General features: G+C 42.0%; 1 protein-coding gene and 1 long non-coding RNA gene across 6 annotated transcripts in view; both read right to left on the bottom strand.

Annotated features, from left to right (window-relative positions):
- C3H4orf51 (chromosome 3 C4orf51 homolog) overlaps positions 1 to 25,859 on the bottom strand; it is a 95,513-nt gene that overhangs the window by 55,672 nt on the left and 13,982 nt on the right. The window lies entirely within an intron of this gene.
- Positions 1,491 to 24,942, bottom strand: LOC134758364 (uncharacterized). The gene is made up of 4 exons (XR_010133521.1): positions 24,884 to 24,942; positions 12,777 to 13,983; positions 6,542 to 6,735; positions 1,491 to 3,570 (listed from the first exon to the last, which is right to left on the bottom strand). It is a non-coding gene; the product is annotated as an uncharacterized lncRNA (long non-coding RNA).

Here is a 25,859-nt window from a genome sequence, read left to right as displayed (position 1 = left end):
GGATTGCCTGAGCCTGGGAAGTGGAGGATGCAGTGAGCCATGATTGCACACTGCACTCTAGCCTGGGCAACAGAGCAAGACCCTGTCTCAAAAAAAAGCCCAATAGTTTATTGTGTATTTTCTTTTTTTATTTGAAATATCTCTGGAAAATTGAATATTTTCGAATAGCTACAAGAAAGGATTTTGAATGTTCTCAACACAAATAAATCATAAATGTTTGAGGTGATGGATATGCCAGTTACCCTGACTCACTCATTACACATTGTATACATGTGTTAAAATACCACACTGTTCTCCAGAAATATATGCAATTATTATGGGTCAATTAAGAATAGTATCTTTTTAAAAGTAAGCATCAAACAGGTAAGACAAAACTGTAGAAGTTAAATTCATAGTAATTCTTCTGGAGTTTTTGGGAGAGGTAAATATTTTTGGGTCTGAAATGTTCTCCTATGATACACAACTTACACTCTTAGAATTAGAGAGAGGCAAGACTGCTGAAATTCCAAGGCTGTAAATTTTTATTAAGGTCTTGGAAGCTCAGATGCATTTTTTTAAACAATTTTATTGATACATAACTTATAAACCTTGAAATTGACAAAATTTAAGTACACAGTTCAGTGAATTAAGTAAACTTATCAGGTTATGCAATCATCACCATAATCTAGTTTTAGAGTATTTTCATCATCCCAATAAGATTCCTTTTGCTCATTTATAGTTAATCCCCTTTCTTACCACCAGCACTAGAAAACCACTCATCTACTTTCTCTATAGATTTGCCTTTACTGGACATTTCATATAAATGGAATCATACACTATATGATCTTGTATGTCTGACTTCTTTAACTTAACACAATGTTTTGAGGTTCATCCATGTTGTAGCTGTTTTAGTATTTTGTTCTTTTTTTTTAATTGCTGAATAGTGTTCCATTGTACGAATATACTAGATTTTGTTACTCATTCACCAGGTAACAGACATTAGGGTTTCCAATTTTGGCTGCTATGGATAATGCTGCAATGAGCATTCACATGCAAGTCTGTGTAGACATGTGTTTTCATTTCTAGGGGGTAAAAACCTATACGCAGCATCGCTGGGTTCTGCTATTAATTTTTGTTTAACCTTTAAAGAAACTGCCAAAATGTTTTCCAAAGTGGCTGTATTCTTTTATATTCCCACCAGCAATGAATGAAAGTACCTATTTCTCCACATCTTCTCCAACATTTGTTATTGTCTTTGTGATTATAGCCATTCTAATGGATGTGAAGTAGTAACTCATTATGGTTTTTTTCTTTTTATTTATTTTTTTAAAAAATTCTAATTTTTTTATTTCAATAGGTTTTTTGGGAACAGGCAGTGTTTGGTTACATGAGTAAGTTCTTTAGTGGTGATTTCTGAGATTTTGGTGCACCCATCACCCAAGCAGTGTACACTGTACCCAAGTGTAGTCTTTTATTCCTCATCCCCCTCCCACCCTTTCCCCCGAGTCCACAAAGTCTATTGTATTATTCTTATACCTTTGCAATCCTCATAGCTTAGCTCCCACTTACGAGTGAGAACATACAATGTCATTGTGCTTTTTCACTTACTCTTTTCTTCTTTTCTTTCTTTCTTTCTTTTTTTTTTTTTTTTTTTTTGAGACAGTCTTGCTCTGCCACCCAGGCTGGAGTACAGTGCATGATCATGGCTCACTGCAACCTCCAACTTCCAGGCTCAAGGGATCCTCCTGCCTCAGCCTCTCAAGTGGCTGGGACTACAGGCACGTGCCACCACACTCAGTTAATTTTTTAAAATTTGTCATAGAAATGAGTTCTCACTCTATTACCCAGGCTGGTCTCGAACTCCCGAGCTCAAGCAGTCCTCCTACTTCAGCCTCCCAAAGTGCTGGGATTACAGGCATGAGCCATGGTGCCCAGATTGATTTTTTAATGACGAATTATACTGAGTTATCTTGTGTGATTTCATTAAAAATCAGGGGAAACTGCTGAAAGGGTGTCTTGCTTGATGTAATATGATGGGACCTAGTCATTAGAAATAAGTCAAGAGAGGGGACTAGCATGTGGCAAATGTTCATTGCTTTGTGTGCTATTTTATGCTGATAAGCTTTTTTTTTAAAAGAAGGTATCTTAAGCCAGAGTCAAAGAGCTTAACAATTACTTAGCTAAATTCAAGAAAAACCCACTTTTTCATAACCACAGTAAAAGCAGACGGATAAGAAGTTTATCCTTCACAATTAGTGCTGATTGTTCCATGCTCTGTGAGTTCTTAGCCTTTCAAAGCTCTGTAAGACTTTTATAAATCCCACAGGCCTCCCAGAGGCTTAACTAGCTTTTTGCTACCCTTCCTTTCAAGAATTATACTAATCATTAATTAGTAAGTGATATGATTCTATAATATTAAAGTTTTATAGAAAGTAATTTTGAGGGCATTTGGTGCATTATGGGGAAAAAAAACCAGGCATTGGAATTTGTGCTAGACCATAACATTAGGTGTTTATACATTTGTGTTTATCTTTCAGCCAACTTGGGCATTTTTCTCACTGAACTAGAAATGTCTCTCATTTTCTTTAGCGGTATATGGAGAGGAACCAGTCTTCCTCTTCACCAGTGTTAAGCTCACATATGTTGGAGTATGGTTAGCTAATGACTTTTCTTTGCGAGGTCACAGTTCACAAAATAGAGCCCATGATAAAGTTTGACCTTGGCAGCTTCAGCTGGCCTTTTAAGGACATTTAATGTTACCCTAATTTGCTATTATGTATCTACCTTCCTGCTCCCACTACCCAGTCTTAGAACTGTAACTGAATTGGGCAATTTGTTGATAAAACTAAATATCTTCGTAATTACCAACAAATTCTATCTTTCGGTATTAGATCCTTAAATGTTGTGCCAACCCTGATGGAAATACCTGTATTTCCTGTAATTCCAGGTTACAGGTATTTAGTTTTTAAAAGCAAATTATCAAGAAAGCAAGTGTAGGCTTGCAGAATCAGAGAAGCTCAAGTTTGGAAGTATACCTCCAGGTCTTCTAATCATTTAGTCCACCTACTGGGTGTCTGTCATAGTACAACTGTCAACCTTCTCTGTGATTCTGCTTTCCTTTAATATGTTGGGGATACTTTCATCTCCCACCTGCCTGTCATTTGAAATGAAGGTTCGTGAACACAAAACATAATGTTGGAAGGTGAAGACAAACCATTCTCCATCCTTTCTGAGTACTGCAGCCTTAAGTTGTATGTACACAAAGGAGGAGAATTTAGATTAAATGTGAACAATACAACCTAGAAGCAGCCAAGATGTACGCATCGTTGGCCAGTATAAGTGTCTTTATGCAGCAGTCCCCAACCTTTTTCGCACCAGGAACCAGTTTCAGGGAAGACAATGGAAACATGGAAGGTGGGTGGGCAGGGGCAGGGGTGATGGTTTCAGGATGATTCAAGCACATTATATTTATTGTGAACTTTATTTCTATTATTCTTACATTGAAATAGATAATAAAATAATTATACAACTCACCATAATGTAGAATCAGTGGGGGCCCTAGCTTGTTTTCCTGTAATTAGATGGTCTCATCTGGGGGTGATGGGAGACAGTGACAGATCATCAGGCATTAGATTCTCATAAGGAGCATGCAGCCCAGATCCTTTGCATGCTCAGTTCACAATAGGGTTTGTGCTCCTAGGAGAATCTCATGCTACCACTGATCTGACAGGAGACGGAGCTCAGGCAGTAGTGCCAACCATGGGGAGTGGCCATAAATGCAGATGAAGCATTGCTTGCTCCCCACTGTACACCCCCTGCTGTACAGCCCACTTCCTAACAGGCCATGGACTGGTACAATCTTTATGAATATTTTTCTGAAGATAGGTCCCAGAGCTTTCATCAGATTTTTCAAAGTGTCTCAAAAATATAAGGTATCATTGTCTTAAAGAGAGATGTGTTAACCATTGGGATAGATTAGAGAGCAAATCTCTTTCCTGACAGATTTTTAAGAATAAGTCATTCAATGGTCTATATATTAGATACAAATTATTCTAGCAATGTTAAATTTCTTTTTTTCTGATCAGCTGACTTTAAGAAAATGTCAGACTTTTTTTGAGTGTGATAACAATGTTGTGGTTATGTAAGAGAACATTCTTATCCATAGGAGACTCATGCAGAAGTATTTAGGATATACTGTTATGATATTTTAATTTTACTCTCAACATTCCAGCAAATAAGTATATATAGGTATCAGTATAGACAGATTTAGATAAAGCAAATGTTAGGAAATGTGGCAAAATATTAACAATTGATAAATCTAGGAGAGGGCAGGTGGGTATTGATTGTGCCATTTTAACTTTCTTGTGGATTTTAGAAATTCTTTAAAAGAATTTTTAATTCTTTATTCTTTGGGAACAAAAGAATAAGGCAGTCCATTTATCTGTCTTTTTATTCATGCCCTCCCCCATTTATCTGCCTTAACTTGGTAATTATAAAGAAGGCAGTTCTATTATATTTTGTAAATGGCTAAAACCAGGCACACACACAAAAAAAGGAAAATCACCGAGGAGCATCCCAAATTACATTTGAGCTATAGCTATAACCAAGGACAGAATTAAAAATAATGCTTCACATTTTCCCTATTTTCTCCCCACGTAACTCCTGCCCATCTCATAGGCAGACACATGGTTTGTTCATATAAGTCTACTAAAATCACTATGGTGTCCACCATAGCTCTATCTTTTAAGTTCACAGGCAAAATCAATTGCAGCCACCTCCTAGTTGATGTTATGCTTGAACAGTAAAGTGCACGCAGTAACAGATGGCATCTTGTGACCTTCTTAATAACAGGCTTGGCTGCCAATGTTCCCTTGTGCCCAGTCTCTGCAGGGAATTTGGAAACTGTTGCCTTACACTTGAATATTTTCCGGCAAACACAGTTAACCATTTCTTAGTCTGTTTTCTAATTTAAAATAGAGAGAGGAAAACAAAACAAAATTCCCACCACCTAGAAGGGACATTGATATTTTCTGAGTCCAGAGGCCCATCCCGGGATTCTCTGGGGTGTGCTGGCAGTCACACAGTGTAGCTGTCATGTTTAGTGTGGTGAGGCCCTCAATTCCAGGCAAAGTGTTTATCACTCTACCTAGACATATTGGTGGCCAGTGTGATCTTTTTTTTTTTTTTTTTTGAGACAGAGTCTCACTCTGTCACCCAGGCTGGAGTGCAGTGGTGCAATCTCAGCTCACTGCAAGCTCCACCTCCCAGGTTCAAGCTATTCTCTGGCCTCAGCCTTCTGAGTAGTTGGAACTATAGGCGCCCGCCACCACACCTGGCTAATTTTTGTATTTTTAGTAGAGACGGGGTTTCACCATATTGGCCAGGCTGGTCTCAAACTCCTGACCTTGTGATCCGCCCACCTCAGCCTCCCAAAGTGCTGGGATTACAGGTGTGAGCCACCACACCTGGCCATCTTTTTTCTTCCTGTAGTTTAAAAGAAATGTATTCACTTCTCACAGCAAGGCATACAAATTAGCCAAAAAACAATCTAAGTCATGAAGTTAAAAGGTCCCTCTGCCATGACAGCTCACGCCGTGGTGAGTGAGGCTTGTTTTCAGTCATCTAGTTCCCTTTGTTGCAAACCTTGGGCAGCTGTGGCTATCAAGGTCCATAGAGAAATGGGGAAGGAGGGTGAGAGCAGTGATTAGATGAGGGAGCAGCCTGCCTGTCTGACCCCTGACCCCTCCATTGTCCCACAGGGGCATCTTTCCTTTGTTGAAAATGGAAGCCAAATAAGGGTGACCCTAGGGGAAAACAATGAAGACAATCACACCAAAGCCCTTCGGAGTCCTTTTCTCCCCTCAGCAGAATGACGTGTAAGGCCTTGTACCAGGAAGGAAGTGCTAAAATCAGTCTCTGCTAGGCAATCAGTGTGGGGAGATGGGTGGAGGAAGAGCAAGAAGAACACTCCCGGGAATATGTGGTGGGGTAAAAAGTGCAGCACCTCAGCTAGCAACAGCTCAGCCGACAGGTGGAATATTGTGTGGAGTCACTCACAGAAGGAGAGTCTTAATCACAGTAAGACCTAGGGCTCCTTTGGGGGAGTGTAGGTGGGGGGTTTTCACTCCTGGGTATCTCCCTGTATAGCTGCGGAGAAGTGAGAAGTGAGAGTCTTCCTGTTGGCCCCATTTCTGGACTTCAGAACAGAGGAGGCCTTGGAGAGGGAAGTTTCCTCTGCTGGGAAAAGCTGGCCTGGGTGTGAGGAAGCCTTGGCTGGGGAGCTGTGAGTCTCTCCCAGGAAAGCTGGGGGAGGTGCCCATTGCTCCTTTATGTTCGCATCCCAGGGCCAGCGTAGAGTGCCTTTCTTAGACCAGAAGACCCATGGAAAAAGCCTCCCTCTATTCAGGCATGCCCTAATCCACCTGTTTCCACCTTCATTCTGGGGCCCCAACCTCCAGGATCAATAAGCTTTGGAAATGATCCAACCACAGAACAAGGGGGCACACCTCTGAGGCATGATCAAAACAAAACCAACCAAGCTTGGAAGCCACGAGATACTCACATTGCTAAGAAATGGGAGGTCCTTCCCCAGCCTCAGGCCACAGCTCCTCCCACAGCCACCAGCAAGTCACCTGCCCTCTCTCCTCTTTTCTTCTCCCCGCAAATCACATTTGCCATCCCTTATTTATATTCCTCATGCATACGTTTCAGATTTGGGGTTTGCCTGGCTGTATCTCCTTTAGCGCATCACGGAACCTGTGTAGGGGATGAAGAAGAAGTGAATATAACTAAAATCATGTTCGTGTGCAACAGTGCCACGCACTAGTAATTCACTTCATTTTTAAAGTGTTGCAATTCTAGGGGCTCCTACATAGGATTCTAAAGGCTGTCATTGGAAACACAGTTTTTCAAAGGTTGCTTCTTTTTTTTTTTTTTTTTTTTTTTTTTTGAGACGGGGTCTCGCTCCGTTGCCCAGGCTGGAGTGCAGGGGTGCAATCTCCGCCTCCTGGGTTCACACCATTCTCCTGCCTCAGCCTCCCGAGTAGCTGGGACTACAGGAGCCTGCAACCACGCCTGGCTAATTTTTTGTATTTTTAGTAGAGACGTGGTTTCACAGTGTTAGCCAGGATGGTCTCGATCTCCCGACCTCGTGATCCGCCTGCCTCGGCCTCCCAAAGTGCTGGGATTACAGGCATGAGCCACCATGCCTGGCCCAAAGGTTGCTTCTATACACTACGTTTTAATTTTTAGAAGTCATGTATAAGTTTCCTTTTGGAAGACAAATTATAAACAAAGACCTGCCCCTATAAAGAGGTATGTTGTGAGAAGGAAAAGCCAACCATGGAAGGACCATAAAAACCATTGTTCAACAAACAATGACAAACAATCTGCTCTGTGTGATGCCCTGTGCCAAGTGCTGGGAATACAAAGACAAGACAGACAAGTTCCTCCCTCATAAAGCTTATGTTCTAGTAGGAGAAAGAGATAATAAGTAAGTAAACAAATACCATAATACACAGAAAGCAAAGCAGGCATCAAGATAGAGATGAAGACGCTGAGAATGTGAAAAACTTATTTTAAACGTGGTAGGCAGGAAAGGCCTCTCTGAAGGGGTGACATTTAAGTTCAGAATTGAAGGACCTGAAGGATACAGCTCAGCAGAACTGGGACAATTGTGTTCCAGCAACGATTACAGCACGTGTAAAGGTCCTGAGGTGGGAAATAGCTTAGAAGTTTCAAGTTGCTGAACGAATACAATATAACTGGAACAGGATGAGCAAAGGTGGGAGAAGGTGTGAAATGAGACTGGAAAGATAGGCAAGGTCACATTCGTGCAACACCTTCCAGGCCATGGTAAAAAATTAGGATTTTGTTGTAAGTGCAACAGGAAACAGAAGTGAGATTATTCTGTTTATGCATTAAGATGTCCCTCTGTGGAGAATAGATTGTGTTGGCAAGACATGACTTATGGGGTAGTCCAGTGACTTCTTACTGCTTTTTGAAGTCTTTCAAGGCTTGGAAAGGCCTTACAGAAGAATAAAAGTGGGATTGAAAGAGTAGGTGAGAAAGGATGTTAAAAATGGGCACAAATACTCTTGAAATTACATTGCAACTCATACGCATTTTGCCCTCTTAGAATATTACTTGGTTCTTGTCAATATTTTCCTAGGCACTGCCGTCCTTGTTAAATGTCATATCCCATAAAAGCATTTCCAGGTAGCTGATTTGGAGACTTGAAGTTTGCTGCCTGTGTTTAGGAAATATCCCAAGGATATCTCAAACGTTTTCATATCTGGACTTTACTGTGGTCATACCACATAACACCTCCTCGTAGTGCATGTTACATCTCCTGGAACAGCAAGAATAAAAGAGACCAGTGCACTCTTTCACAAGGTTCAGCTGGGCTCTCCCTAGAGCAGTACAGATGTGGGGCACAGATATGGAGCTTAGGACAGAGAAAGGAAAGGGAAAGCCAGTGAGTGTTGGCCCAGCTGTATCATGGTTTGCATTCTACATGCTCTTCATAAAGTTGCTTCTGCTGGACAGAAGTTTAACAAAACATACTAGAATCTGTATTAGCATAGTACAATGGAGAGAAAGTTGAATTAAAATTTTGTTGTATTGCAGCTTTATAATATTGGATTTTTATTAGCCATTGCTTTGTTCTACTTTGAATATAAGAGCTGAGCATATGATATAGAAGGGAATCAGGTCAGAAAAGCTACAACCAAATCAAACCCTTGGAAAGAAAATTAATATTAATGCAAAAGGAAAAGCACTTTAATGTAGGCAGAAATGCAACTGAACTCTTTGAAAGGCAGATGTGAAAAGGAATTTGAGAACTTTTCTCCTATGATGATCATGAATCACACTTAAGAACAGCCCATGCAATTTTTCTATTTATGAATGGATGTTACAAAGGAACAACCAGTTGACCAAAGTCCACTAGTGACAAGCAAATTTATATAATTGGCCTCTACTGACAATTTGATCCTTGGCTTCAAGCAAAATTAATGTTGATAATCCAAAATTTGACATGGAAATGGAAAAGAAGCACAAGGAGAAATTATCATTTGGGTAAATTAAATAGTTCTGCTTTGATGTATTGTTACCTCTTAATGAAGAGAGGCAACATCAGTTATATGAAAATGACCACTTGCAAAGAATGAAAAAGGCAATATGGGTAAATTGATAAGCAGTCATTATGAGTATATTCACTGATGCCATTTCTACCTTTCGTCCTCCCAGTGTTTTACTATAATAACTGGAGAGGAGATAGGAATGCAAAGTAATACCTGCTGTAGAGTAGCAGATTATTGCTTTCGCTACTCATGTTTCCACCCCTCAAATGCCCCCACCCACCCAACTTCAGGACTGCTCAGCAGGTCTAGCAGGCCACAGGTGATTAGCAAAGTTAATCAGAATTCTGAAGGGCACAAAAAACAATATGAATGTAATAGAATTGTACTTTGTGCTACTCAGATCAGATGTGCTGTCACCTTAACTTACTATGAATGACATGTTCAGGCTGTTTAATTTCCCAAACACAGGCTCAGACTTGTCTTCAAGCTACATAGTGTGTTTCAATTTTATGTTCTTGAAGGGAACATAGAAAAAGGGAAGAAAGGGAAGAAAGAAAGTCTCCTGATTTTAACAATAGCACACATGGTCAGCTGTCCTCTCCTCTTGCCTCAACAAACCACAGAGGAACACATAAAACCCTCCTCAGATGTACTATGCTCATAAAGTCCAATTTTACTAGGAAAGCTAACAGAATAGTGATCATCCAAGGCAACCATCAAAAACCTTTATCTCCATTATTTAGGAAAACCCAATAAGGCTGCAGGATAACTTTTTCCACTATGTGCAGCCCCCACCACACACATAGACACATCCCACCACAAATGGGCATTACCTGAATATTTTATAAATTGCTACAAATCCTAATTTGATATTACAATCATTAGTCTTGTTAAACCTTCAAAGATTCAACCCTGAGAGACAGAAATTATATGGAAAATAATCTATTGTGTTCTCTTCTCAAAATCAGTGTGTGGCAGAATGGCCAGCTGTTCCCTTCCATAGTGTGCAGTTGTTGCTAGGAAGTGGCTGCCCAGCCAAGGAATCCATTTCTGAGCTCTCTGGCATCACATTGGAATGAGAGCATAAGTGATGCAAGTCACTTCCAGGCTGAAGTGGAGAAAGAGCACGTGTGTCTCCCCTCCCCTTCACCCCCACCTGCCAGATGGAGACAAAGGGCTCTAGGGCTTTGGGTATTGGTGGAAGCCCAAGAGGAAGGAAGTCTGTGTCCCAGGTCACCATGAGAAAGGTCTACCTGCAGAACAGCCAACTTTGCCTTTGGATAAAGAAAAAAAAAATTTATTGAGTTAAGCAACTGGAATTTGGAAGTTTATCTATCAACCCCCTAATTAATAGACAATTTTGATAATAGATAATAGATAATTTGGGGGGGTTATCTTTAACAATTAGTGTTAACCTAATTTAACTGTAACAGGGTGGAGGTGGCTATAGATTAGTAAATATAGTTTACTAGTTGATAGTTCACGGTTTTGGTTTATCTTCTTAGTTCCTTGGTGTACTCAGTAAAGCTCAGATTATATCACCCAGAGCTCCAAGCTCTGGTGGAAGTTACATTCTGGGAAGTTACATTCTGGGACTAATATGAAAGACAAAAATGTTTGCTTTGGAAGAGCTGTCATTTTTAAGAGCAACTGTTCCAGCGTGGAACATGGTCATTTTCCTGCTAAAGACCACCATCCCTTTAGTAGGCAAATGGAAGCCATTGGGGCTACCATCAAGAATCTAAAAGCAGAGGAGAGTGATGTCAGTAAAATGGCAGAATAGGAGTTTTCTACCATCATTTCCCAATGGACGGATTGATTTTGACAACCACCCATGGATGACAGTACTATAGTGGGAGCCTGGGTGGCCAGTGGAGAAATTCCAGCACATTAGTGGGGTAAAAACTCCAAGAATAGATGCATTGAAGAGGGTAAGAAGAACAGTTTCCCTTTACCCGTGACACCTCTCCTGCAAGGTAGCACAACTCAGTGCTAAGAGAGAGCTCCTCAGCCCACGATTCTTCCCACGGGAAGAAGTGAGAGAATAGTGAGTGAGTGCCTGGCTCCTCTAGCTGTGCGAGACACTGCCCAAGAGGCACACTTCTTTCTCACCCCACAGAAAATACTGAGGTGATTATCAGAGCTGAGTGGTGAGGGAGGCTGCAAACAGGGAAGAGAGGCAAAGACTCACAGCCACCAGGGCTCGGAACTCAACAGAGGGCCATGGATCCCAATTACTGCTTCAGGGAGTCCATCAGAAACCCACCCATGAGCTGCTTGGGATGCCTCACATGCAGACCACCCCAACTGGCCCATGGGTACACCCAATGCCCCACATGCATCACTACCCCTTCCCCTGTAGCTTGTTCTCCATATGTGTCCCTGGAGACAGCAAGTGCAAGCCTCTGCAGATGGCATGTGCAGACAGCCCACCCAACTCCATGAGACTGGGAGACAGTACACAAATGTGAGCATTTTAGGGCGCTGCTCTAGGGAAGACAAACAAGAGCCTCTCGGCATCTGGTCTGGCTCTGCAGGATTGACAGAAGCCATCAATCTTAAGAATTCCCTCCAAAGAGGGAGCAAGAGGGGTGGAATGGGCGCATCCATAGAAAAGGCCTGAGACAGCCATCAAATACCCAGCTGAGCTGACTGGTGAATGTGTTTTTCCCCTGAAGCCAGTCAGTGAAGACTGGAGGATATGACTATATCTCCAAAGGCAAAGCCAGTAACTCAAGACTTTGAGCAATAAGAAAAATCAAGGAAACATGTCACCACCCAAGAAACACTGTATTTTTCCAGTTACCAACCCCCCAAAATGGAGCTCTACAAATTTCCTGACAAATTTAAAATAATTGTTATGAAAAAGCACAGTGAGCCACGAAGAGAACACAGACAACTTAATGAAATCGGAAAAACAGCACATGAACCAAATGAGAAGTTCAACAAACAGAAATAAAAAACAAACGGAATACGTAGGTCAGAAGATATATAGTGGCAGATGTGTAGGAAGAACAAGTCTAGAGATCTAATGAACACGTAAGGATTGTAGATAATAAAACTGTACTAGATCCTTGATTCATGCTATTAATCAATGAGTAGATTTTAGCTGCTCTTGCCATAAAAAAGGGTAATTATGTGAGATGATGGATATTTAATTTGCTTCATTATGGTAACCTCTTTACTATATATGTACTCTATAGCATCGTATTGTTTACAAGCGTACTTTAGAGACAGTGTGGGTTCAGTTCCAGTCCATTTCAATAAAGAAAACATCACAGTAAAGTGGGTCACATGAACTTTTTGTTTCCTAGTGCACATAGAAGTTATGTTTACCCTATGCTGTAGTCTATTACGTGTGCAATAGCATTATGTCTAAAAATAAAATGAGCCAGGTGCAGTAGATCACGCCTGTAATCCCAGCACTTTGGGAGGCCAAGGTGGGCAGATTATGTGAGGTCAGGAGTTCAAGACCAGCCTAGCCAACATAGTGAAACTCCGTCTCTACTAAAAATACAAAAATTGGCCAGGCATGGTGGCAGGTGCCTATAATCCCAGCTACTCGGAAGGCTGAGCCAGGAGAATCATTTGAACCCAGGAGGCAGAGTTTGCAGTGAGCCGAGATTGCACCACTGCACTCCAGCCTGGGCAACAGAGTGAGACTCCATCTCAAAAATAAAAACAATAAAATAAAAAAAAATAAAATGGACATACCTTAATTTAAAAATACTTTCAAAGTTGGAATCAATCATCTCAAACCCTCTTGCTGCTTTATCAGTTCAGTTTATGTAATATTGTAAATTCTTTGTTGTCATTAAAACAGTGTTCATGGCATCTTCACCAGGAGTAGATTCCATTTCAAGGAATCAGTTTCTTCGCTCATCCATAAGAAGAACTCCTCACCTATTAAAGTTGTATTATGAGATCGCAGCAATTCAGTTACATCCTTAGGCTCCACCTCTAATTCCAGGTCTCTTGCTACCTCTATCCCATCTTACACATACTTACTCCACTGAAGTCTTAAACCCCTCAGAGTCATCCACAGGGGATGGAATCAACTTCTTCCAAACTCCCGTTAATTTTCATATTTTGACCTCCTTCTATTAATGACAAATATTCTTAATGGCATCTAGATTGGAGAATCCTTTCCATAAGATTTCAACTTACTTTGCTCAGATCCATTAAAGGAATCATTATCTATGGTGGCCATAGCCTTATGAAACATATTTCTTCAATAATAAAACTTGAAAGTCGAAATTACTCCCTAATCCATAGGCTACAGAATGGATGTTGTGTTAGCAGGCATAGAACCAACATTAAACTCCTTGTACATCTCCGTCAGAGTTCTTGAGTGACCAGGTGCATTGTCAGTCGGCAGTAATATTTTGAAAGGAATCTTTTTTTCCAAGTGGTAAGTCTCAATAGTGGGCTTAAATATTCAGGAAGTCATGCCATAAACAGATGTGCTGTCATTCGGGCTTTGTTGTCCCATTGATACAGCACAGGTAGATTGGATTTAGCATAATTCTTATGGGCCCTAGGACTTTCAAAATAGTAAATAGCTTTGGCTTCAACTTAAAGTCACCAGCTGCATTAGCCCCTAACAAGAGAGTCAGCCTGTCCTTTGAAGTTTTGAAGCCAGGCTTTGATTTCTTCTCTCTAGCTATGAAAGTTCTAGATGGCATCTTCTTCCAACAGAAGACTGTTTTGTCTACATGGAAAATATATTGTTTAGTACAGCCACCTTCATTAATTACCTTAGCTATGTCTTCTGGATAGCTTCTTGCAGCTTCTACCTCAGCACTTGCTGCTTCACCTTGCACTTTTATGTAATGGAGATTGCTTCTTTCTTTACATGAACCAACAACAACTGCTAGCTTCAAATTTTTCTTCTGCACCTTCTTCGCCTCTCTCATTCTTCCTAGAATTGAAGAGAGTTAGGGCCTTTCTCTGGATTAGGCTTAGGCTTAAGAAAATGTTGTGGCTGCTTTGATCTTTTATTCAGACAACTAAAACTTTCTCCATATTAGCAATAAGGCTGTTTTGCTTTCTTATCATTTGTGCGTTCACTGGAGTAGCACCGTTAATTTCCTTCAAGAACTTTTTCTTTGTATTCACAACTTGGCTAAATGTTTGGTACAAGAAGCTGAGCTTTTCATCTGTCTTGGCTTTCAATATGCCCTCCTTACTAAGCTAAACCGTTCTAGCTTTTAATTTAAAGTAAGAAGTATGTGATTCTTCCTTTCACTCAAACAATTAGAGGCCATTGTAGGGTTATTAATTGGCCTAATTTCAATATTGTTGTGTCTTAGGGAAGTGGGGGGCCCAAGGAGAGGAGAGAAATGGGGAAATGGCTGGTTGGCAAAGCAGTCAAAGTTTATCAATTAAGTTTGCTGTTCTATATGAGTGTGGTTTGTGGTGTCTCAAAACAATTACAATAATAACATCAAACATCACTAATTGCAGATTACCATAACAGACACAATAATAATGAAAATTTTAAAATATTGTGAGAATTATCAAAATGTGACACAGAGACAAGAAGTGAATACATACTGTTGGAAAAATGGCAGCAATAGATTTGCTTGATGCAAGGTTGCCACACACTTTCAATTTGTGAGAAAAAGGCAATTATCTGTGAAGCACAATAGAGCAAAATGCAATAAAACAAGGTGTTTCTGTACCTTAAGCAAGCACAATAAAATTTATTTTAAAAAATTCTGGAGCTGAATAATGCAATAAATGAAATAAAAAATGCAACGGAGAGCATCAACAGCTAACTTGATCAAGCAAAAGAAAGAATCTATGTACTCAAAGCAGATCGTTTGAAACTACCCAATCAGAGGAGAAAGAAGAAAAAAATGAATGAAAAGGAATGAGGAAAGGCTATGGGATTTGTGGAACACTATCAAGATAACTAATATACAGACTATGGTAGTACCAGAAGGAAAAGAGAAAGAAAGTACCAGAAGGGAGAAAGAAGTGGAAAACTTATTTAAGAACAAAAACTCCCCAAACCTGGAGAGAGATACAGACAGCCAGGTACATGAAGATCAAAAATTCCCAAACAGATTCAACCCAAAGGTGACTTTTCCATTGTTAGGCGAGCTGTTAGAGCCCCAGCAATGGAAAGTGGTCAGCTTGCAGGTAGCAGGGTAGTAAGAATAATTTACCAACAACAGTATAGGTTTGAAAAGTAGTTTTATTAGAACACTGGAGAAGAGTGCAGTGGGGCACCTCAACAAGAGAGGACTGAGTGCATTGTGGTGAATTTTTCCTTAGGGGTATTTATGGACCTTAAAGCAGAAGCTTTAAGGGCAATTTGGACCATATTAGCCATGTAGGTTATAATAAATGATTACATTTGTAGACATTTTGGTGCCTTGATGTCAGCAAGGGTTGCACAATGAGTTTTGATATGCATGCATTCTGGAGATGTATAAAAATTCTAGTTACTTATAAATTTGGGGGAAAGAAGACTGGTACCAGATGCCAGCTTTAGATAATAGGAAAATCTAATTACTTCTAAATTCCTCAGATAAGTTTTGCCTCTGGATGGTCACCAAGTGATCTTTGCTTTCTTCAACCATGACACATTAAATCAAACTGTCACAGTAGGTAGCTAGTCAGACATGAGCAGAACAGGAGAGGGCTCCCTACCCCCACCCCACACCCCCCACCACACATACACACCAGGAATGTCAGGCAACCATCAGAGAGACAGGCTTAACTGTCTCTCTAAAATAATAATTGGCTGCAACCAATGCCAGGGAAAGACAGTCTCTCAATAAACCAAAACACCTGAAACTGGTAATCAGCAGCTTCCTGATAAGATTTCAGGAGATGGGTAAGTGGGCTCAAGTGTGCACATTAAGAGGCAAAATGGCAGAATTTAACTGGTATATGACCTTCTAGGGACATTTGACTGGTAAGGGAAGGATGCCTCAAGTGAGCATGTGTACAATCCAGTACACACACTGTGCATGCTCCCCTCCCAAGCATTAGCAGGCCACTGCACATGCAGACAGCCCACCCTAAGGGAAGAATCAGGAGAGAAGGAACACAATATCCCAGAAGCAGGCCAACATATAAAACCCCAAGTCAAAATGTCAAGCTGCACATCAGATCTCTCAAGTCACCTGTTGGCCCTCTTCCAAGTTTACCTCTTTTCATTCCTGCTCTAAAGCCTTTTAACAAACTTTCACTACTCCTCTAAAACTTGCCTCTGTTTCTCCTTCTGCCTTAAACCCCTGAGTTGAATTCTTTCTTTTGAGAAGGCAAGAGTTGAGACTGCTGCAGATCTGTATGGATTCGCTGCTGGTAACATACTTTGGTGCCATGACTCAAATACATTCTGCTGTTAACATACTTTGGTGCTGTGACTCAGCTACGTTCCACTGCTAACATATTTTGGTGTTGCATGACTCAGATATGTTCCCTTGTGGTAAGAGACTTCTACATCTTGCCTTCTTCAGCTGGAGGCATTCAACCTCTGTGCATGGTTTTCTTCGCCCCTTTTACTCTCCTGCTTACTAACCAACCCCTAGAATGATTCCTCTCAGCTGCAAGTGGCTCTGCTCCTCTTGGCTGATCTCTCAGCTCACCCTGGCAGGTGGCTTGTAGGGGTGGGAAAGACCTTCAGACCCACATCAAGTAGAACTGAGACACTAATGGCCCTCCTAAATAGGGAGCTCATGAGAATGGTAGGACTAAAGCCTAAACCCATGCAATGCTTGGGGTTTCTTCTGCTTTTTCAACTAAAATTACCTGTTTCCCCAAAAAACTGATGCTGCCTATTCTCCTGTTTTCTCTGTGTGTTTTCTGAAATGGCCTTGCACACCTGCCAGACTGTCTGCCTCAGGGGCAAGTCCACCTCTTTGTTTTCACTTTTGCATGCCACATGACTTCTTAAACACATACTCCCTGTAATTCATGTTCCTGCAGCTCTGCATTTGCATGGCAACAAAGACATGGGCTTCCTTGCAGGTATCCCCTGAGATTTATACTTGTTTTTACCCTACCAACTTGGATGACTTCCAACCCTTTCCCTGTCTCTTGGCACATTGTGGGGACAGACATTAATTGGAACCCTGGCTCTGCCAGCAACTTATGACTTGCCATATGCTTTTTGTTCCTGTTATGCTCTAGGGGTAAGTTTTTCAGTGGCTTTGGAAGCAGTTTTTTCACCTGCATAGGGCCTCACTCTGTGGCCCTTTAAAAGCTCCACATACTTGCTTTTTTTTGAGTTAGAAGCCCTCGGGAAGGAGGCAAAGTTCTTCCTTTGCCATTTGTGAGTTCTTACTCCAAGCCCCAAGTTCTCTGGAGGTTACTACTTTATGTCAAGAGGGCAAATAAACCTTTCCCTCTAGAATCCAAGGGTTGCTGTTTTTGTGAGCATATGAAGGCTTCCCATGAGTATTCTTCTCACATCCTCCCACTTCTTCCTGTAGCCTCCATTTCTCTAATCACTTCCATGCCCTTCTCAACATGCATCAAGAACTTCAAGGTCATATTCAAAGGAAGGGAAGTCCAGCCCCCTTGAGGCAGTTAGCTGAAAAGCAGGCCTCTTTTTACTTAAAAAACATGGAAAATGGGAATCTGAGAAAAGATAATGATTTTGTTGCTAAAATGCTCCAAGTGAGAGTCACTATGAGGTCATGGAGACAAGGATATAGGCCAGCCCAAGACCGTAGGCACAATAGACCCATAGGACAGAGACAAAGCTTGGTCCCAGACTAACAGATTACCATTAGAAAAGTGATGAAGGCAAGGTTAGGGGTATATGGTAAGACTGGTTCATTCTGGAAAACCAAGGATAAACAAGGAGCCCACTGTTCACTCCAGTATCTCCTCTGTTCTCAAGTGCATAATTGTGATGAGATGGGACCAAGGTGAAGGGTACATGGTAAGACCAGTTCATTCTGGAACCCTAAGGATGAATAGGGGATGCCCCATATAGGATAACAGGAAAGTAAGAGGGGACACCTCATTTTTACTTTTTTCTCCTCTGTCCTCTCTTCACAGACAGGTAATCTTGTCTCGATACCACAGGACATGCCCCTTGGATGTATCTCCCCAGACGGAAAGATCTCCCCAAACCTTAAAACAAGAAACTAGTTTTCCTTTGTAATACTATTTGGCTTAAAAATGAAAGGGGAGGAAATTACAAAAGTCAGCCTTGGAACCTAGTGCCACTATGCAGGAGGTCCTCAGATTAGCCTCTTCAGTCTTTCATAACTAAGAGCAGAATAAGGAGGACAGGGCTAAGGAAAAGGAGAAACAAAGGGAAAGGAGGTGAGCTCAACTATTGGCTGCTCTGCGAGCCCACTAGCCCCCTCCAGGTTGCCCTAAGGACACTTCTCCAGGTAACTACCATTGGTGCAGGAAGCCCAGGGCACTGGAAGGCACTGCCCCAATGGGATAAAAGCTATGTCCATGGCTTGCCCCTTCTGCCAGAAAGTCGGCCACTGGAAATGAGACTGCTTCAAGGGCCAAACCACCCCTGGGACAGAATCCCAACTCCTGATGGCCTTGAGCTGAAGGGGCTGTCTGCTCTGACTGGCTTCCAAATCAGACACTGTCATCAACAGGACAAAGTTGAGGGCAACTCTGGAGGTGGCAAGTAAATTTATAAATTTCCCTTTTGGGTTCAGGAGCTGCCTACTCTGTGCTAATCTCCTTCTCTGAGCAACCTTCCTCCAAATCCTGTCAGGTAATGGGGGAAATGGCACCCCCTCCCTCCAAAATAAAAAATTCACATCCCTTTATATTACTTAAGGGACCAGTCCCTGGTGATGTCTAAATACTCACCACCTCTTTAGGGCAAAAATATATTTTCCATGATGGGTGCTTGCTTAATATTTACCTGACCTCTGAATTCATCTTTCTAATAGCTCTATTTCTCCTAGGAAAGCTACCTAAATCTTTAACCAATAACTTCATCTTGGACAGTCCTACCCAGTGGTATAGAAATAGCCCACACTTATTTGGACAAGCACTAGCAAAAATCTAACTGAGCAATCTCTTGGGGTGGGATAACTTCTCCAGTACAGTATGTAAATAACCTTCTCATTTGTTCGCCCTTTACAGAACTTGCAAAGCAACATGCAGTACAAATCTTAACTTTCTAATGGAAGGAAAATGATTTTTGTTGAATTCAAAGGTTCTAAAGGCACAGAAGGTTATAAAGAAGAGATTTTATATAAAAAAGTATCTTGTATGGGCCGGGCGCGGTGGCTCACGCCTGTAATCCCAACACTTTGGGAGGCCGAGGCGGGTGGATCGCGAGGTCAGGAGATCGAGACCATCCTGGCTAACACAGTGAAACTCCGTCTCTACTAAAAAATAAAAAAAATTGGCCCATGCCTGGTGGCCCAGCACTTTGGGAGGCCGAGGTGGGCCGGATCACCTGAGGTCAGGAGTTCAAGACCAGCCTGCCCAACATGGTGAAACCCCGTTTCTATTAAAAATCCAAAAATAAATTAGCCGGGCGTGGTCATGGGCACCTGTAATCCCAGCTACTCGAGAGGCTGAGGCAGGAGAATCGCTTGAACCCGGGAGGTGGAGGTTGCAGTGAGCCAAGATCCCACCACTGCACTCTAGCCTGGGCGACAAGAGGGAAACTCTGTCTCAAAAAAAAAAAAAAAAAAAAAAATTAGCCGGGCATGGTGGTGGGCACCTTGTAGTCCCAGCTACTGGGGAGGCTGAGGCAGAAGAATGGCATGAACCGAGGAGGCGGAACTTGCAGTGAGCCGGGATTGTGCCACTGCACTCCAGGCTAGGCGACAGAGCGAGACTCTGTCTCAAAAAAAAAAAAGAATCTGTTTTCTTTTGTAACAGGACACAATTGGAGAAACAGGTTATTTTACCAAGGCTTTGACTGGAATGGCATGCTTTTCTTTAAGGAATCAAAATGGAATTATGAAGCCAATAAAAGCTCCTTCGGAAAACTGCCCTCATACCTTGGCTACACAGTCCCTGTACGGGGTTCCTGGCCTGTGGTGAGTAAAGAATATCACTTTATAACAGGTCTAGAAGCCCCAAGTTATCTTGAGGCCACAAGAGGAGAGAAATTTACCATGTCATACAGGTATTTGATGGTGCCAACCTAAGGCTTTAAAAAAGTCTTATCTGAAATTCCTTATGGAACACAGTTTCATTAAAGCCAATTTTAAAAGGAGTCTATATGGTACATAATTATTCTCACAGTGCTTTATGCAAATAACCACGCCAAGTATAATAAGACTAAAGCTTATATTGTGAACAAGTCAGTTCTATCATGATTTGTCTTTAATAAAACTGAGGACCGGAGAGAAAAAAATTCTGTTTCAAAAACTATGGTACACCTATTATTAGATTCTAGTCTCATGAGTTTTTGAGTTTTTGTCTGCAATTTAGACTAACCCTGCTTATTCCTGTGAACCAACCAGTGATCTCTGGCTGCAGCTCAGAAGAAACAAGACGGATGGGTAATGTAAAAATCTGGATCAATATTCTAATTCTGGGCACATATTGGAATCAGCTAGCAACCCCATGCACCCAAGTCTTAGCAGGCATAACTATAGCCACCAGCTACCTGAGCATATTGGCAGTCTCAGAATCTTTTGGAGCTATCATCACCCCCTTATTTTGGCTTGGCATTCTTCTAATTCTAATAATCCTATTTGTTTCCTCTCACCTTCAGGCCATCAAGCTCCAGATGATCATCAGTGAGGGATACTGTCTTCTCAATATTCAAGAGCCACCCATCTACAAAGGACCCCTAGACTGCTCATCACTGGGACACGACAGAGGCAAAATCCTGTCCCTGTCTCTCTTGGACATGGTTGGATACGGCTTTCACCAACTCATGGAATCAGCTCTGCCATGACAGCTAGTAAGAGGCCAAGACCTGCAGAACAATCACTACCACCCCTCTCTGTCAGCAGGAATCAGTTACAGAAGACTGACCTTCATCCATTTTCCCCAAAGAATTGGGGTACTGGACTCTTGAGGGGGAAAATGTTACAGTAGGTAGCTAGTCAGGCATAAGCAGGGCAGGAGACGGCCTAGCTTCCAATCTCACCACACATACAGACCAGGAATGTCAGGCAACCATCAGGTTATGGTCAGGTGATTGCTAACTGTCTCTTTAAAATAATAATTGGTCACAGCCAATGCCAGGGAAAGGCAGTCTCCCAATAAATAGAAACACCTGAAACTGGTGATCAGCAGCGTCCCGATAAGATCTCAGGAGTTTGATGAATGGGCTCAAGCTTGCACATTAAGAGGCAAAATTGTTGAATTTAACTAGTATATGGCCTTCTAGAGACATTTGACTGGTAAGGGAAGAATGCCTCAAATAAGCATGTATACAACTCCAGTAAACACACTGTGCATGCTCTCCTCTCAAGTGTTAGCAGGCCACTGCGAGTGCAGACAGCCCACCCAAGGGAAGAAACAGGGGAGAAGGGATGCAAGCCCTTGGAAGCACGCTAACGTATGAACCCCAAGCCAAAGGTCAAATGGCGCACTTGATCTCTCAAGTTGCCTGCTTTAGCCTCTTCCAAGGTAATCTCTCAAGTCACCTGCTTCACCCTCTTCCAAGTGTGCTTTACCTTCTCTCATTCCTGCTCTAAAGCTTTTCAATAAACTTTCACTCCTGCTCTGAAACTTGCCTTGGTCTCTCCTTCTGCTTATGCCCTTCAGTCAAATTCTTTCTTCTGAGGAGGCAAGAATTGCGATTGCTGCAGACCTGTATGGATTTGCCACCAGTAACAAAACTTTCAAAAATCAAAGACAGAGAATTTTGAAAGCAGCAAGAAAAAACATTTGTCCTAATTTCAAATTATATTAGAAAACTGTAGCAATCAAAGGAGCATGGCACTGGCATAAAAACAGACACACAGACCAATGAAAAAGAATAGAGAACCCAGAAATAAACCCACGCATATAGTTAGCTAATCTTCAATAAAAGCACCAAGAATACACAATAGGGAAAGAATAGTGAAGGAAATTAAAATATTTTATCCAAAAATATATTTCTTTGACATATTTTTAAATGGCTGCTACTTGTCCAGCAGACAGAAGTGGCCTTGTGAAGTTATTCTAAGTGGGGGAAATTTGCATCTGTAGAGAATCTTCTTTAATGAAGCCATGCCCCCTCCCATTTCTATGCCTTCTCCCAGATCCAGGAGAGGTTGAGAGTCTGACACCTTTATTGTTTATTTATTAAAAACTTTTTCCTCCAATACTGGCAGATGAACTGACACCTTTAAAAATCTGAAAAGAAACATTTACCATCTATTCTCTCTGAGGGAGGCTTCATCTACATAAAAAAGCCACCTTTGCCAGCCGAGACTCCTCATTTCTCTCTCTCTAAACCTGCCTTGCCACTAAGCCTGATTTACCTGTTTCTGGACATGCTCTGAGTCAGCATTCTTTACTGTGGCCTCAGGATAATAAACACATTTCCGTAACTCATTGGGAAGTTGGGCTTTTATTCTGAAGGCTCCCGTGGATGCATGTTAAATAAATTTTTATGCCTTTTCTTTTATTAATCAATCTGCCTCACATCAGTGATTTTTACCAAAGCTTTAGAGAGCCAAGAGCCTATGGCTCCCACAGTAATCTCGTCTATAATTAGGCTGAGAAAACTGGATATCGACATATAAAAGAAAGAAATTGTACTCCTATCTTACACTATACACAAAAATCAACTCAAAATAGATTAAAGAGTTAAATATAAGACCTGAAAACAAGAAACTCCTAGACAACATAGGGAGAAAGCTTTCTGACATTGGTCTTGGTAGTGAATTTTAGATATAACATCAATAGCAAAGTTTACTAAAGCAAAAATAAACAAATGGAACTACATCAAATAAAAACTTTCTACACAGGAAAGGAAACTATCAACGAAATGAAAAGAAAACTGACAGAATAAGGGGAAATATTTGCAAACCATATCTCAGATAAGGAGTTTCATGCGCGTCCGTGTGAAGAGACCACCAAACAGGCTTTGTGTGAGCAATAAAGCTTTTAATCACCTAGGTACAGGTGGGCTGAGTCCGAAAAGAGAGTCAGTGAAGGGAGATAAGTGTGGGGCCATTTTATAGGATTTGGGTAGGTAAAGGAAAATTACAGTCAAAGGGGGTTTGTTCTCTGGCGGGCAGGAGTGGAGGTCGCAAGGTGCTCAGTGGGGGTGCTATTTGAGCCAGGATGAGCCAGGAAAAGGACTTTCATAAGGTAATGTCATCAGTTAAGGCAAGGACCGGCCATTTACACTTCTTTTGTGGTGGAATGTCATCAGTTAAGGTGGGGCAGGGCATATTCACTTCTTTTGTGATTCTTCAGTTACTTCAGGCCATCTGGGCATATACGTGCAAGTCACAGGGGATGTGATGGCTTGGCTTGGGCTCAGAGGCCTGACATTCCTGCCTTCTTATATTAATAAGAAAAATAAAACAAAATAGTGTTGAAGTGTTGGGGTGGCGAAAATTTTGGGAGGTGGTATGGAGAGAGAATGGGCGATGTTTCTCAGGCCTGCTTCAAGCGGGATTAGGGGCGGCGTGGGAACATAGAGTGGGAGAGATTAAGCTGAAGGGAGGTCTTGTGGTAAGGGGTGATATTGTGGGGATGTTAGAAGAAACATTTGTCATATAGAATGATTGGTGATGGCCTGGATACGGTTTTGGATGAATTGAGAAACTATATGGAATAAGAGGAGAAAAACAGGTATAAAAGGTCTAAGAATTGGGAGGACCTAGGACATCTGATTAGAGAGTGCCTAAGGAGATTCAGCATAGTCCTGCCAGCAAAGATTATTTATTTACTTCAAGAGTTTAGAGTGGCAGTTTGGGGATAGCACCAGGAGATATCAGCTGTGATGGCTTGGAGAAACAGTGTAAACCGGCAGTGTAAACAAGAGCAGGGCATGTATGAGTAGTTGAGAACGGTGAATAGGAGTATGACTAACAGATGAGGATGAAATTTGGGCTTGACTGAAGTAATGGGGTCTGTCTGTGAAGCTTTGCGGCAGTACAGCCCAGGTAATTTGCTGAGCCTAATGGGTGTCAGGGTCAGTCTAAGTGAAGGCAAAGAGAGGCTGGGATGAAGGGTGCAAAGGAATAGTAAAGAAAGCATGTTTGAGATGCAGAACAGAATAATGGGTAGTAGAGGCAGGTATTGAGGATAGGAGAGTATATGGGCTTGGCACCACGGGGTGGATAGGCAAAACAATTTGGTTGATAAGGCGCAGATTCTGAACTAACTTGTAAGCCTTGTCTGGTTTTAGGACAGGTAAAATGGGGGAATTGTAAGGAGAGTTTACAGGTTTTAGAAGCCCATGCTGTAGCAGGTGAGTGATAACAGGCTTTAATCCTTTTAAAGAGTGCTGTGGGATGGGATATTGGCATTGAGTGGGGTATGGGTGATTAGGTTTTAATGGGATGGTAATCGGCATGTGATCGGTTGCCAGGGAAGAAGTAGAGATGTCCTATACTTGTGGGTTAAGGTGGGGGAATATGAGGGAAGCGAAGGAGGCTTTCGGTTGGGGAGAAGGGCGGCAATGAGATGCGGCTGTAGTCCAGGAATAGTCAGGGAAGCGGATAATTTGGTTAAAATATCTCAGCCTAATAATGGAACTGGGCAGGTGGGGATAACTAAAAAAGAGTGCATAAAAGAGTGTTGTCCAAGTTGGCACCAGAGTTGGGGAGTTTTAGGAGGTTTAGAAGCCTGGCCGTCAATAACTACAACAGTTACGGAGGCAAGGGAAACAGGCCCTTGAAAAGAAGGTAATGTGGAGTGGGTAGCCTCCGTATTGATTAAGAAGGTGACGGACTTACCTTCCACTGTGAGAGTTACCCAAAGCTCGGCATCCGTGATGGTCTAGGGGGCTTCTGAGGCGATCGGGAAGCATCAGTCTTCAGCCGCTAAGCCAAGAAGGAGTCAGTCAGAGAGCCTTGGGCCAGAGTTCCAGGGGCTCTGGGAGTGGCTGCCAGGTGAGTTTAACAGTCCAATTTTCAGTGGGGTCCCGCACAGATGGGACACAGCTTAGGAGGAATCCTGGGCTGCAGGCATTCCTTGGCATGGTGGTCAGATTTCTGGCACTTGTAGCAAGCTCCTGGGGGAGGAGGTTCTGGAGGAACACCTGGCCACTTCAGTTTAGGCGTTTGGAAGTTTTTGTGTGCTAGAGATGTGGCTGGGGTTTGTCTCACAGTGGAGGCAAGGAATTGCAACTTTTTTTTTATTATTATTGTACACCTTGAAGGTGAGGTTAATTAAGTCCTGTTGTGGGGTTTGAGGGCCAGATTCTAATTTTTGGAGTTTAATGTTGGGAGCAGATTGGGTAATAAAATGTATATTGAGAATAAGATGGCCTTTTGACCTTTTAGGGTCTAGGGCTGTAAAGCGTCTCAGGGTTGCTGCCGAACGAGCCATGAACTGGGCTGGGTTTTTATATCTGATGAAAAAGAGCCTAAACGCTTCTGATTTGGGATAAAGAAAAAGGAGCATTAACCTCGACTATGCCTTTGGCTCCAGCCACCTTTTTAAGAGTAAATTGCTGGGCAGGTGGGGGAGGGCTAGTCACGGAACGAAACGGTAAGCTGGACCAGGTGTGAGGAGGGGAGGTGATAAAAAGATTACAGGGTGGAGGAGCGGAGGCTGAGGAAGAATTGGGACCTAGCTTGGCCTGGCGAGGAGGGGAGAGGTCAGATGGGTCTGTAGAAAAGGAAGATTAGAAAGACTCAGCGACGCTTGGGGTTGGGACTGAGGGGACAGGCGGGAGGGAAGGAAAGAAGATTTGGGATGAGTTGCACT

Source organism: Gorilla gorilla, chromosome 3, assembly GCF_029281585.2.
Source record: "Gorilla gorilla gorilla isolate KB3781 chromosome 3, NHGRI_mGorGor1-v2.1_pri, whole genome shotgun sequence".
Lineage (NCBI taxonomy): Eukaryota > Metazoa > Chordata > Mammalia > Primates > Hominidae > Gorilla > Gorilla gorilla.
Note: the sequence above shows the minus strand (reverse complement) of the source record. Positions and strands in the feature narration are given on the sequence as shown.